This window comes from Fukomys damarensis, unplaced genomic scaffold, assembly GCF_012274545.1.
Source record: "Fukomys damarensis isolate Sample0158 unplaced genomic scaffold, DMR_v1.0_HiC HiC_scaffold_20, whole genome shotgun sequence".
NCBI lineage: Eukaryota > Metazoa > Chordata > Mammalia > Rodentia > Bathyergidae > Fukomys > Fukomys damarensis.
Genome location: NW_022900932.1, coordinates 16,332,077 through 16,346,700, shown reverse-complemented (window position 1 = coordinate 16,346,700; position 14,624 = coordinate 16,332,077).

Genomic DNA, 14,624 nt, shown 5'->3' with positions numbered 1-14,624 from the left:
GCTTTTCATTTGTAAAAACAATTGTGTACATACATTCTTTCTGCAGTGGGGAAACGATACAAGTTAACTGCTGTTCACAACACTAGAAATTTAATATCTTAAATAACTTCACCTCTGTAAGAACATTTGTCACTTTATTTTTAATGATTTTTTCTTTTTACCTAGCAGTTATGACAGAAGCAGATTGTAGAATCAGAACTTGACCCCAGCTGGTGAACTTAGCCACTTAGAATATCCATTGTGTAGTTTTTACATTCCATTTCTGACAAGGAGTTAGCAGAGGTGCTGGGATACTGGGGCCTAAAATTATGCCACAGGAAAGCCTGCTCCTTCCTTATCTGGGTGAAATATTTTATTTTTGCACTTTGAATTGTAGTCCTATTCCTGCATAAGCTACAGCGGAGCCTAAATGAATTGGGTAGTAAAGGAATATTACGGATAGAAATTTCAGCCAGTGTTGAGTGACCCTAATTCCAGTCTGTTCTGAACATAATTTATTTCTCACTTGAGAAACGATATCAAGCAATGTGAATTTTATTATGCTTTGAAATCTTATATTCAGAATGTTGTAGTATCTTAAATTGTTGGTTCTGTTACTTGCTAAGGGCAAAAATGCTAATGTGTCATCAAAACAAGTTGCATAATCATAAAGGGTGAAGGATGTTTCCTACGTTCCTGGGAAAGGTTTGACCCTTGCGGTCAAAAGATATGTTACTGACTTCTTTTTCTCCCCATAATGACAGAACAGGGCTGAATTTACCCGGGAAGGACTGGTGTTGGCTTTTGGTAATATGTTCCCCCAAAATTCTGTGGCAGCATTAATTTTAAAATGTTAAATAGCTATTAATGGTGAACATCTTCTTTCCTTCATGTAGTTTCCATTGTAGGAAAACCAGAAAAATATGGCAACTAATTTGCAGAGTTTTTGACAATGAGTGCCCAACAGCAGACTTCAGTGATAATTGTACAGTAACTTTTCAAGCTTGCATTTACCCGTTTTGAGAAAAAAGCAAGCTAGACTTGTAATTTATTGTTTTAACTATTACAAGGCAGTGTTTACATAAATTAATCATCTCCGGGCCTCTCTTGGAAATCTTTTTTTTTTTGGTACTGGGGATCAAACTCAGAACCCTGCACTTGTGACGCAGGTAGGGTACCACTGAGCTAAATCCCTGGCCCCTTTCTTAGAAATCTTTAAGACAAAATTATTTCTCTCATTTAAAAATAGAAAACTCATATTTTAGTGATATTTGTTTTGTCCAGAAATTTCCAGAATGTTTTTGTCTTTGTGCTTTTTTTTTCTTGTTAAAATCTTAATTGTAGTGAACATAGACTTTATGTTTACATTTATATGCAAATGTGACTGGGTGGAGAAAATGCAGGCCTTATATCTGCCTTTCTTTAGCCACATTTGATTTTACAGTAGCAGATTTGTGAGAGGCCTTTTTCCTTGGGAGCTTAGTACATAGAGGGAACCAGAGGGTTGGGTTTGGAGATGCAAACTGGAGTTTTTGTGGGAAGTCCTAGAAACGTGTCTGTGATCTCAGGAGCAGTGTTGCCTTTTTTCCTTTTCTTATTTTGAGGACCAGGCAGGGTAGTGTTACTAAGAGGTAATTGAAGTTGGTAGGGAGTAAGAGGTTTTTGAAGAAAGTAGATTTGATGTTACCCTCAGATAAATTTGGGGAAAACATCTTTTGGCTGTGCTGAACTGTCAACACAGTATCCTTCCGATAGTTCTGATCGCTGGCTCTGTTTATCAGTACCCTTCCCAGTGGAAAGCAGTGAGCCTGGCCTTAGTCATCCTGGTCATTTAAGTAAGGGTGGGCTGCTGATAGCTTGACCCTTTGCAGCGGTGATCTGCCCTGCTCTGTCCATTCCCGCAGGTTAGGACTAGGAATCCTGGCATTCCTGTGATTTATAAATGGGGAACAGAGGAGCCAAAATCCTTCCATAACTGGTAAGAAAGTCTATTGGAGGAACATTGATTTCAAAAGTATTATTCATATACTTACAAGGTCATATTCCTGACACTAATCTCCTTGGACCGTATTCAGCAAAAGGCAATTTCAAGGTTTCTAGATCCAGAATGCTGAAGGATGTTAGACATATTCTTGTTTAAACACTGATTGATACATTGTCTTTTTTGTAGACTGCTGTTATCCCATACATACTAAGAGTAATTACAGGATAGTCATTTGTCAGTTCTTGAAGGTATTCAGACATTAGAGATAAGAGAGCTCTCTTTTAGAATAGCCCATTTGCTTTAAAAAAAAAAAAAAAAAGTATCCGTTGCCTTTGGGCAATTTCAAAGCCAGCAGAACATGTCAGTTTTAATGACAGCTTTAGTTGGCAGTTTAGATATTTGGTATCTGTAAAATTTATCTTAAGATGGGCGTGGTGGCCCACGGCTGTGACCCCCCAGCACTTGGGACATGGAATCGAGGTAAGTTCAAGGCCAGCCTAGACTACTTAATGAGACTTTCTCAAAAAAACAAGTCTAGCCTGAATTCCCTTCCTACCACTATGGTGCAGAATGGTCAGGTAGCAAGCATTAAAGGTCAGAGTGCTTCAGGTAACCAGCAAGAACAGAAGAGGCGTTTGTGATTGTTTCCTCTGTCTTGAGTTCCCCTCTTGGTTCCCCTGTTACCTCACGCCAGGTGAACAACACTTAAAGAACTCACAAGTGACTAATTACTTTGTGTCAAGTTCTACACATAGCTGAAATCTGTAAGCCATTATCTCAACTACCAATAAGTTGTTTTTTAAAATACATTCAACTCGGCTGGGGATTTAGCTCGGTGGCACTGCACCTGCCTTGCAGGCACAAGGTCCTGAGTTTGATTCCTGGTACCTACCAGGGGGAAAAAAACCATTTGACTCCAAACTAACCAAAGAGCTTTTTATCCCGTGTGCTCCATGCCTCGGCTGGTGCAGCCTGTGAGCTGAACCTGGCAGGAGGAGTGCCTTGACTCCAGGCACTGTGTCCGCTGTAGTCCAAACTGCTGGTTTGTCCGGAGAACAGAACGGGAGTTCGAACATAACCAAGAGATCTACAGTTAGCAGGGCACGGTCATAAGTGTTTCATTTGAAAATCTTTCATTCAGAGAATCCACGATTTGTTAGAGCAATGAAGTGTTTCTAATGTGGAACAAGGAAAGGAAAAGTGGGGAAGCAGAGCGTTTGGATTGGAGCGGATGTGTTTGAGTGTGCGAATTCTGCCCAGAATTCTCCCTGTCCACAGAGAAACAAGTATTACCTAAGATGTGAAAGTGGTAGCCATGCCTTGAAGCACAGTATTGTACATAAGTAAATATCTTGATTCTAAATTAAATTCAGATTTAACTAATATATATTATTTTATATCTTTGTTGTATTAAAATGTTTAAAAACACTAAAAATAAAGCATTTGAAACTTGTATTGCAATTTCTTATTTTAAATCTTTGCCTTAGTATTTATTCAGGCAGGATCTTGTTATATAGTCCAGGCTGGCCTTGAACTGCTAAATTGTCCAGGGGATATGCCTGCCTCGGCCCCCCAAATGCTGGGATTATAGGCATGCACCGCTGTGCCTGTTGTGCATTAGCACGTCATGCTTTTTATATAGTGAACCTTAATTTTGGCTAGTGGTTGAGTTCAGACACTTCGTTTTATTTTTGGTGCTACTCAAACCCGATGCACCACAAAGCAAGCTCTCTACCCGGGTACTACATCTCCAGCCAAGCCCTGCGATTTGGAACCTGTAGTATCTCATCCCTGGCATTCACTTCTTGTTCGTTGTCCATCAGGTAAAGTTTGCCCTCCGCCCTGTTTGTTTTTTGTTTCCTTTGAGACAGGTTCTCCCTATAGAGTTCAGACTGGACTGGGGGTCCCTGTGTATCCCAAGCTGGCCTCAGCAGTGCTCCTGCCTCAGCTTCCTGAGTACTGGGACGACAGTTGTGTCACCACACCCAGCTTTCCCCTCTTCTGTGAGAGTTTGCCCTTATTGACGTTCTGAGAAAGAAAAATGATTTTTTTTTTCTTTTTCTTTTCCTTCTGGATACATTAGAGGTTTTTTTTCTCTTTTGCAGTGCTGGGGATCAAACCCAGAGCCCTGTGCATGGTGGGCACATGTTTTACCACTGAGCTAAAACTCCATTCCCTGCAGTGTTTCAATTTTGTTTTACTTGTAGATTATACAGGAAGATCCATCACCCTGTCAGATGAGCTTTGTAAACCATGGTGAACAAGAGAAGCGGAAGGCAATGTAATCCCAGAGCTCAGGAGGCTGAGGCAGGAGGATTGCTCTGAGTTCAGGACCAACCTGAACTACATAGCAAGACCCTGTCTCCAACACCCGCCCAAAAAAGATCAAATTATAAAAGGATGGAACTACAGTTAAGAACAGCATGGAGGACCCCACAAGAGTAGGTTGCAGAACCTGGACTGCTTACAGGTCTGTGCCCCCAGCCAAGGAGGATCAAGGTACTGAGAAATGACCTTCCAGCTGCTACTGGCTGGGGTAGAAGAGCCTAGGATACCGTACTCCCTGGATACAGAAGTCTCCCTCTGGTGGCCATACACCGAACCACCCTCTTGAGTGCTGGTCTGCGACGCAGAGGAGCTTGGGCCAGCCGGACACAGAGATGTTTGGAGATGGCTGTGGTAAGAGCCCAGACGGCCCAGCTCTCCCTGCTCTGTGACTTCAGTGAGGCCTTCAGTGATAGCTTTCAGGCCTCTGCTAGAGTAGCTTGATACTCAGATACTGTATGTCAGCGATGCAGCCGGCTCTGGCACGTGCACCCTAGGCTCCCCACCACCGCACCAATACCCTGACCCTCGCTCCAGCCACCGGGGCTCCCACGCAGACTCGATAGTGGCCTTTGTCAGGCAGAGGCCCAGCACCTGAGGTTGGACCTGTGCTTCCCCAAAGGCTGAGTTGGCAGAGCATTTGGGCAGTAGGGACCCAATCTGAGGGACCTTGACGCATGAAATTGCTCAGACAAATGTGACAAGCACAGCTATTGAAGCAAGAGTCTCAATTCTCTTGTCTCCACCCGCGCTTCAAACTCGGGCCCTTGGGCTTGCGAGGCAGGCTGTGGAACCAATGAGCCAAACCCTTGGCCAACCTGCTTTTTATTGTACCAGAGATCAACCTCAGGACTTTGTGCTTGCCAAACAGGCCGTAGCACCACTGAGCTAAATCCCTGGTTCTTAACGACTTTTGTTTTGTTTTGTTTTTTGATACAGGTTCTCACTATGTAGTTGAGATTGATCTGGAACTCACTATGTAGCCCAGGCTGGTCCTGAACTCACAGGAATCCTCCTGCCTCAGTCTCCCCAGTGCTGGGATTACAGGTGTGCGCCTCCACACCCAGCACTTAATTTCTTTTAGATTAGTTTTATTTTTTTGACAAGGTCTTGCTTTGTAGTTCAGGCTGACCTTGAACTGTGGGCCATTCGGCCTCAGCTTCTCCAGTGCTGAGATAACAGGTATGCACCACCACGCAGGAGTCTTAACTTTTTTTTGAAGTAGGAAAGTTTATTGGGGAATAGGAATCACTCCTCAGACACAGGAAGGGTCGGTCTCAAATGGCTTGCCCAACAATCTTTGAAAAACTTACTAATTTTAACCAGAATAGAGGTTCCATTTGACCCGTGATATATGCGCACCCATGTTTACAGTGGCACAGTTTGTAATAGCTAAATCTTGGAAACAGCCCAGGTGCCTCAGTGAATGCATAAAGAAGGTGTTTTTTCACACAATGGAGCACTACTCTGTCATAAACCAGGATGAGCTTAAGACATTTGTAACTAAATGAACGTACCTTGAGGCCATACTTTTTTTTTTTTTTAACCGGAGATCCAATGCAGGCGCAGCTCCATTGAGCTAAAGCCCCAGCGAGACTATACTCAACTGAAATAAATGGAACATACATGTTTACAGACAGCATTGTTTCTCTGGTGTGAGAAACCAAAGGTGGAAATAAGGAGCAAAATTACAGTAGATATTGGAGATTGGAAAGAAAATGTTCAAATGAGAAGGGAAGACAGGAAAGGAAAAGAAAAGTGAAAAAAAGGGGCCAGCGATTTAGCTCTGTGGTGCTGCCATCTTCCTCACAAGTGCAAGGTCCTGAGTTTGATCCCCAATACCAAAAACGAAGAGAAAAAGTGAAAATAAAAGGAAAAGTGGAAACAAAGCTTTTGTACATAGGAAGGGGAGGAGGGGAATGGGAAAAAAAGAGGTGGGAGTTATTATGTACAGGTACAAGTTCCCTGTGATGAGTTATCGTGTATGTCTAAATGTACCAATAAGTGTTTTGCTATAGAAAAAAATTGTTATTAATTTTAGAGACAGGTGGTAGTGCACGCTTTTAATTCCAGCACTCAGGAGGCTGAGGCAGAAGAATCTCCAGGAGTTTAAGGCCACCCTGAATATAAAGGGAAACCCTGTCTCAAAACAAAAATGTTGGCTGGGTGTGGTGGCACACATCTATAATCCCAGCACTCGGGAGGCTGAGGCAGGAGGATCCCTATGGGTTCAAAACCAGCCTGGGGTACATAGTGAGTTCCAGGTCAGTCTCAACTACAATGAGACCCTGTCTCAAAAAACCAAAACCAAAGTTACTAATTTTAAATGATGATGATAATATACTGAAAAATCTTTCCCTCTCACTTTCATGCCTCAATCTTTAGTTTTCCTATCAGGAGACAACCTTTTATTTGTTTGTTTGTTTAGGTTTTGGTTCTGTATTTGCTTTTGCAGTACTGGGGAATGAACAACTCCGGGCCTTCACCCTAAGCTGCAGCTCTGGAAACCCCACTCTCTTATTTTGAGACAAGGTTTCACCGCCTTACCCAGGTGGGGCTCTATAGGAGGCAACTATTTTTAAATAGTTTTCCTGTGTGTGTTTTCATGGTGATTCTGTGCATACACAGACAGACACATCCTTTTACTTTTGCGTGATTTTACGCAAACTGTAAACGTGGTTTGCACCTTGCTTATTCCACTTGACCTGCACTGGCACTCCAGCTGAGATCAGGAGCAGCGGTCGGAGAGGCCCAGCGCGGTGAAGGAGGCTTCTTACAGCAGGTGTCCAGAGGGATGTGGCTGGGCTGGGTGGTTTTAGCAGAAGGGTTTAAGGTTGGGGGATTTGCTCTGGATTAGGTGCTTTCAGGACATGGCAACATTTCTGTGTCTCAGTGAGTCTTACCAAGGTGAGGAGAGCAATTGGGGTTAAAGCTCTGATCAGTGAAGAAACAGCAGGACATGTGTCAGCTGGCCTGGAGGGGATCTGTGTGTTCTGTGATCCTGGTCATCTTCGAATGTGGCTCACCGAGTGCTCAGCGTTTTTCTTCATCGGTCACAGTGACAGATCTTGTGTCGTGTTGGCGTCCTGTGAGAACTGTTCCCTTCCTCAGGAGAGGTAAAAGGCCCAGCTGGGGGTGCCACGTCACTGTCCAGCATTGCCAGGCTCGTTGATGGTGGCGCCAGGCTCATGTCTGGCTTCAGGAGCCACTGACTTTTAAACTCGTGATTTCTCAGTGTCTTTCCATGCCGGCCCGTGAAGTTGACAGTGCTTCCTACTAGTTAAGGAAGCATGATACTCCATTGTGCAGAGATGGGCATGAGAGTGTGTGCTGTTCGGATAATGCCAGCTTTGTGTGCACTATAAATTGCTAAGAGTGAAGTTGTTCGGTCAGTGGCCTTGTGAATTTTAAATTTTGTTGGATATTGTCAGGTTGACCTTAAAAGAGGTTGTACCAGTTAGCAGTAGATGACATTGCCTGTTAATCTACATAATTGCCAAAACAGTGTATTACCAAACTTTCCTTTGTTTTGTTTTTTGGTTTTTTGAGACAGGGTCTCACTATGTAGCCCAGGCTGGTTTTGAACTCACAGTGATCCTCCTGCCTCAGGCTCCCGAGTGCTGGGATTACAGGCGTGCACCACCACACCCAGCCCAAACTTTCTTATTTTTGCCAATCTGATGGACTAAGAAGTGGCATCTTAATTCCCTTTTTTTTTTGAGACAGGGTTTCCCTATGTAGCCCACACTGGCCTCGAACTCATGGCAATCCTCCTGCCTCAGCATCCCAAACAATAAGATTACAAGCATGCACCACCATGCTGGGCTTCTTAATTTCCTTTCTGTGAGAGTAAGATATGCATGTTTAAAATAGTAATATAATAAGCAAGTGGTAGAAAGGTGATCGTAAGCTGTAAAAATCTTTTAGCACTCACTAAACTGCAGATTATCATGCATTTTGACGAAAGCCTTACAGGGAAGTTCTAAACTTTCTTTTTTGCCTCTGAAATTTTAGTCCTATGAAATGAACTGAGCCTATAGAGGTGAACAGGGAAATAACCACGCAAATGTATTACTGTCTGGGAGCACAGAAGCCGGGCACACAGCCTGCGTTCAGGGAGGCTCCCAGCTGAGCTTAGAGGGCGGGGCTCGGCCTTGGCGGAGGTGAGGAGGCCGTGCGGGGAGCAGGGCCGTCCTGGCAGAAGAAGTCTGTGTGTGAACAAAACAAGTTCCTGCCCTCAGGAATCTGATCTTCCAGACAGTAGACAAGTGTATGAGAAAGGAAAAGAGTGTGGTGTGTCACTGGATGGAGCATTAGCGAATCTATAGAATGTTGGCCTCATCTGAACCCTAATCATCCTCAGCAGCCGAGAGGAATGGCCGCAGTGACCACGTGGTCCTCTGTCCTGCAGAACGTGAGTCAGGGCCCCTTTGTTCCTTCCTGAGAGCTAAGACCCTTCTCTGCCCTATCCGGCTGTCTTGAACTGAACCCTCTCTGCAATCACCTCACACAGCCTGAGTTCTGGTCTCACCCCAGGGGCACCTGTATTGAGACAGCCCCTTCTCCCCACCCCTTCACAGGGTTTAGTCTCTTGCCACAGGAAGTTTAGTAAAATAAAACCAGAAGGTTGTCTGACTAAGATGTGCCTGGTGATCTCTGCCCAGTGAATGAATGTTGACTTTGTAGGCAGTTGCAAGTGCTGTCTTAGTCACTTTCCTCATCACTGATGAAAAGCCCGATGCCCGTAATTTAAAGGAGCAAAGGTTTATTTTCAGTTTGTGTTGGGCAGGCTACACAGAAACTGAGTGGCAGAAGAACTGGGGAGAGAGAAGCTGTTTACCGCAGGGCAGCCAGGAAGCAGAGGAGGACAGAGGAGCCGGAGAGGGGGAGACCAGCCCTTCAAGGTCCCACCCCGTGACAGCTAACTATAGCGTCCCACGAGTCAGTCACCTTTCAAAAGCCCTGCCTATGAGCACATGAAGCTTCAGGGGACATATAGATGCATAGCAAGTACTGGGGCCAAAACAAAACCAAAAACACCCCACAAACAGAACAGGGAAGGATAGAGTGACAGGCCACCTGCTGGCTGCTGGAGTGGAAAAGGAAGGCCTTGTGCAGAGCTGAGGTTTAAGCAGAGCCCTGAGGGGAGGAGGGGAGCTGCTGGGGAGGCGGACGCTTCGATATTTGCAGGTAGTTCCTCCAGGGTCCAGTCAAGGGCAGTGGGTTTTCAGGAATAGGCATGTGCAGCAGGGTGTGATGGCGCATGCCAGTACTCCCAGCACTTGGGAGGCTGAAGCAGGAGGATCACCATAAATTTGAGATCAGCCCAGGCTACATATGGAGTTCCAGCTGGCCTGAATTATATAGAAGTTCCTGTCTCAAAACAAACGACAGAATTGGTGCTGTGGAACTGGCTCCTGTGCACATTAGGCAGTGAGCCCTAAGGAAGCTGAAGCAGGAGGATCTTGAGTTTGAGGTCAGCCTGGGTTATATGGCAAGACCCTGTCTGTCTCAAAAGCAAACGAGTGAACACGTGGAAAGAGGCCTCCAACCACACAGGCCTGGGAGCTTGGTAAGGACTGGGTCTTGATGCGGGGCGGTGAGATGCTATTAGCAGAGTGATTCATATCCTCATTCCAGGTCGCCGCGGAGGCCGTAGTGACCCTGCCCTGAGGCCACTCTGCAGCCTGGGAGTGAGGACATTTTGCCGGGCCCTGAAGCCTGCAGTCCCTGAAAGTCCCACCAGCTCCTCCGGACTTCATCAGGAGCACAAGGGCCCGGAGGCGCAGCAAGCCGGAAGGGAACCCTGCGGGACCTGGGGACGCAGCGGCAGTGGCCGTGACAGCAAGCAGGGTTTTAGTTTAGATTGAAATCCACAGATGCGAGCTAGAGTCCTTAATTCGCTGCGAGACCGGCCTTCCCCGGAGATGCCAGCAGAGGGCGCTCCACAACTCCAGCATTCTACCCTGAACCAGAAGTTGCCGTTTGAAACAAATAACTGTGCGTCAGAACCTGGCTTGTTAGTTGCTCTGATAACCCTTGGCCCGAGTTTCATTAAGTAGATGGGAGGATTTTTGTGTGTGGGGGGGTGGTAATACTGGGGATTGAAGTCAGGCCCTTGCACTTAGCTACATCCCAAACTTACTTTTTAATTTTATATTTAGAGACAGGCCTTGCTAAACTGCACCCTCCTGCTTCATTCTCCCAGGGTGCTAGGATTACAGGCACCACCAGCATGTCTGGCTAGGACTTTCCACTTCCAACAGGTCCCCCGGTATTCCCGAGGCCCCACTCAGACTGGTTCTCCGTCGGCAGTGATGTTGCCCTTCACCATCCTCACCTTGGGCACTGGCCCAAGGCTGCTTGAGAGAGCATGGACTGAGGATGTGCATGTTCCCAAGGCTCCTTGTTTCCTTCTCCTTCCTCAGGAGGTTGCAAAGTGTCTCTAAGTTGCAAAGCTCTGCAGGATGGATTCCTGAAAGTGTCTTGCTTAGTTTTTAAATTCCCCATTCCATTTTTAAAGCTGGGTTTCCATTTGTACAATTTTAAGGCTTAGAAATACAGCTGGCCAGCTACATAAAAAGAATAGTCTTCTTCCCATAATGCCCTGCTTCTCACCTAAAAATATGGCTTCTCCCACTAAAGGACAGCCCTCTTCTTCCCATCATGCCTCTTTTCCCGCCAAGAAAGAAGCCCCTCACAACCTCCCCCAATCCCTTGGCCACTACATCACCCAATCCCACCCCAGCTCCTATAAGCCCCACCCCAGTCCTATAAGAAGGACTCCCTGTCTCAGCCATATTGCTCTCTCTCCTTTGATCCTCAGAGACAGCCTGGCAAGTTGTTCCTACAATAAAGGCTTGTAGTGGTTTTATATATAAAACCAAAGGAGCTGGAACCACTCACTGACAAGGCCATGAAGAAAGATGGCCTGGTGGGCATGGCCGTCGTCGGTGGCATGGCCCTAGATGTGGCGGGACTGGCTGGATTCATCAGACTTGCTGTGTTCAAGCTGAAATCCTGAAGGACACTGCACCTTTTCCTCTTCCCAGGGCCCCCCTAGGGCACTTTTCCAAGAGGAGCCATCCCTCCTTGCAGGCTATTTCCTGTTCTCCCCTGTTTCCTTGTCATTGTCCTCTGGGGCCTTCTGCCTCCACTTTCCTGAGACCTGTTGCTCAGCCCCAAGTCATGTGCTTTAGAATGAGTGTAAATAAAATGGAGCCAAACTTGGAAGAAAAAAAAAGAAAGAAAGAAATATAGTTGGCTGGGTGTGGTGGCGCATGCCTACTGTGATCCATTCCTGAGGATGAGGCAGGAGGGTCGTCTTGAGTTTGAGGCCAGCCTGGACTACACAGCAAGGCCCTCTCTCCAAACAAGCAAAAAAATACAGTCGATTTTCAAAGATGCTTATCTTCCATTCCATGACGTTGCCAAACTCATGTATTAGATGTAAAGCGTTCTTTTGCAGATGTTTTCAGACTTTGACAGAGTAGTAGACAGTGTCTGTGAACAGGACAGCCTTGTCCTAGCCCACTGTGAACCTGTTTCTCTGGTGCTCAGAAGGAGAGCTACTGGCCTGTGCTGTCATGATGCTCAGCCGCGGATGACAAGCCGTCTGCAGAGCCACCAGACAGCATTCTAAGTCCAGCAGTGACCACTAAGGACATGTGAAATGGTGACAAGGGCCGTTGGACCTGAGAGGAGAGAGGCCCAGCCGTGAAGCAGTGTTTCCCACTGGCCTGAGTGAGGGAGCTGACTGTTAAGGCTGGATCTAAAGGGGCCCCCTAAGCCTGGAGAGTTTGGAAGGTGGTTGGATTATTGGGCCTTGTAGCAGACCTGCTTGCTGTTAGGAGGCTGAGTCAGGAGGATATCCTGAGGTCTGGTGGGAGGAGGCAGTCACTGTGGTCGTGGGCCGGAAGGGCCTGGTCCCAACTCCTCGCTTCTCGCTCTGCTTCTTGGATGCCATGAGGCGAGCAGCTCCCCTGTGCCATGCCTCCTTGCCTTGAAGCCCACCAACTCTGGACTGTACCATCAGCCAAAATGAGCCTCTGAGTTCCAGGGTTGGGTATTGTGTTCCAGCCAGAGAAAGTGACTGAGGCGTCTCCTTACCTACAACTGGGAGCACAGCCACGTTAGGAGCCGAAGCTCCTGAGCCAGCCAGAACTGATATGTGGCATCCACGAGGACTCAGGTGAGGCTCAGGGCTCAGAAGAGGCTGGAGCAGGCTGTCCATACACACAGTAGGCTGGGATCAGTGGGATTCCCAGGCCGCCTGCTCCAGCCCCTGTTCCCGGGGACCAGCTTGTGGGCTCACTAAGAAGATCTCATTTACAGGGTTTTTCCCCCTCTGTGTCTACATTAAAAGGTAGCTATTGCCAGCTGGGCATGGTGGCACACATCTATAATCCCAGCACTTGGGAGGCTGAGGCAGGGGATCAAGTTGGAGGCCAGTCTAGGCTACATAGTGAGACCTTGTCTCAAAAAAACAAAGAAATACACAGACAAACAAAGGCAGCCATTGCCTTCTCGGATAACATGTCAGCATGTTTAAAATGCATTGCGTTTTAATTTACCTGGCCACGATGGGGCATGTTTTGGACCAGATTAAACATTTTTACCACTGAGCATGGTGGTGCCCTTATGTAATCCAAGCACTCAGAAGGCTGAGGCAGGAGGATTGCCAGGAGTTCAAGGCCAGCCTGGGCTCTTGTCTCCAAAAAAAATTTTTTTTAACTTACACTGCCTTTGGCCTCTCACTCTGGGTTCAACCCTCAGTCGTGATGAAATGGAACTGTGTGGAAGCTCAGGAAGTCACTGGTCTGCCTCAGTCTCCTCACTGCCTGGACTGTAGTGCATCACACTATTGGGAAGGCAGTGTAGCATTGTTGGTTAAGAACCTAGACTCTGTACAAGTTCCCAATGATGAATGTAAATGTACTGTATATCTAAAATGTACCAATAAAAGAATTTAAAGAAGAAAGGAAGAAAGAAAACCTGGACTCTGAAGCTAGGTGTCTGAATTCAAACATGGCTCCTCCTATTTATTAGCTGTGTGACCTTGGGAAGTTACTAAGCCTCTCTGTTCCTCTTTTTCCTCTCTCCTGTACAAGGGATTGAACCCAGGGCCCACGCTGAGCTCAGTCCTTGACCCTTTTTACTTTTTACTTTGAAATAGGGCCTCACTAAGTCTCAGGCTGAGCTGGAACTTGTGATCCTCTTGCCTCAGCCTCCCACGTAGCTGGATAGGCATGAGTTATCATGCCCTGCTTGTTCCTCCATTCTGAGGTGGTGATAATACTTACCCTTTTAGGGTCCTTGTGAAGATTGGTGAGTTAATATAGGTTGAATATCTCTTGTCCAACATGTTTGTGACCAGAAATAAGGATTTCAGATTTCAGAGATTTTCAGATTTTGTAATATTTGCATAGACTTTTCTGACTAATCCAAAAATCTGAAAATTCCAAATACTGCAAAAGCTGATACTCACACTCAAAAAGATGTTTTGGGTTTTCAGATTAGGGGTGCTCAAACTGAGTATGCAAAGGATATAAAACAGCCAGGTGTGCTGGCACATACCTGTAATCCCACCACTAGAGAGGCTGAGGCAGGAGGATTGCCCTGAGTTTGAGGCCAGCCTGGGCTGCTTAGTGAGTGCAACACCAGTCTAAACTACATAGTGAGACCTTGTCTCAAACACTACCCCAAAAAAGGATATAAAACAGTACCTGACACATCATAAGTGTCATATATCACTGTTTTTATTACCTTTATTACTACAGTATAAATGTCATGGTTTATATCTAGCTATCCCCCCAGACCCTCATGTGCTCCTAGGCGGGGCTTTTGGGAGTGACTGGATCATGGATGCGTGGTTCTGGTTTGGCCCACTGATTGGTTTCGCATAGTTCTGGGTGTGGATGATTGATTTACTGATGAGCAAATAGGCTTGTATCCTGGGTGGGATACAAAGTGAAGAGGAGGAGTCTCGCTGCTTCCCGCCTGCCCTGCCATGGACAGTTCCTCTTCTGCGATGCCCCTCTGCCGTGCCACCCTGCCTTGGAGCCCGCCAGCTGTGGTCTGAGACCTCTGCAGACTGGGAGCTAACATCAGCCTCTGCTCCGCTGACTTGTGAGTGTCGGTGTTTTGTCCTGGCGATGAGAACGTAACTAAGATGGTAAGTATCCACTGAATTCACATTGTAGAAATGCTTTGAAAGTGAAAAGCGCTATCTACACTACGACTGTTCCTATTACCAAAGGCGTGAAGAGTGGAGTTCGCTTTGCTTACCTGCAGGCTGAAGCAGGCTTTCTGGAGCCGCTTCTTCCCAGAGCCCTGC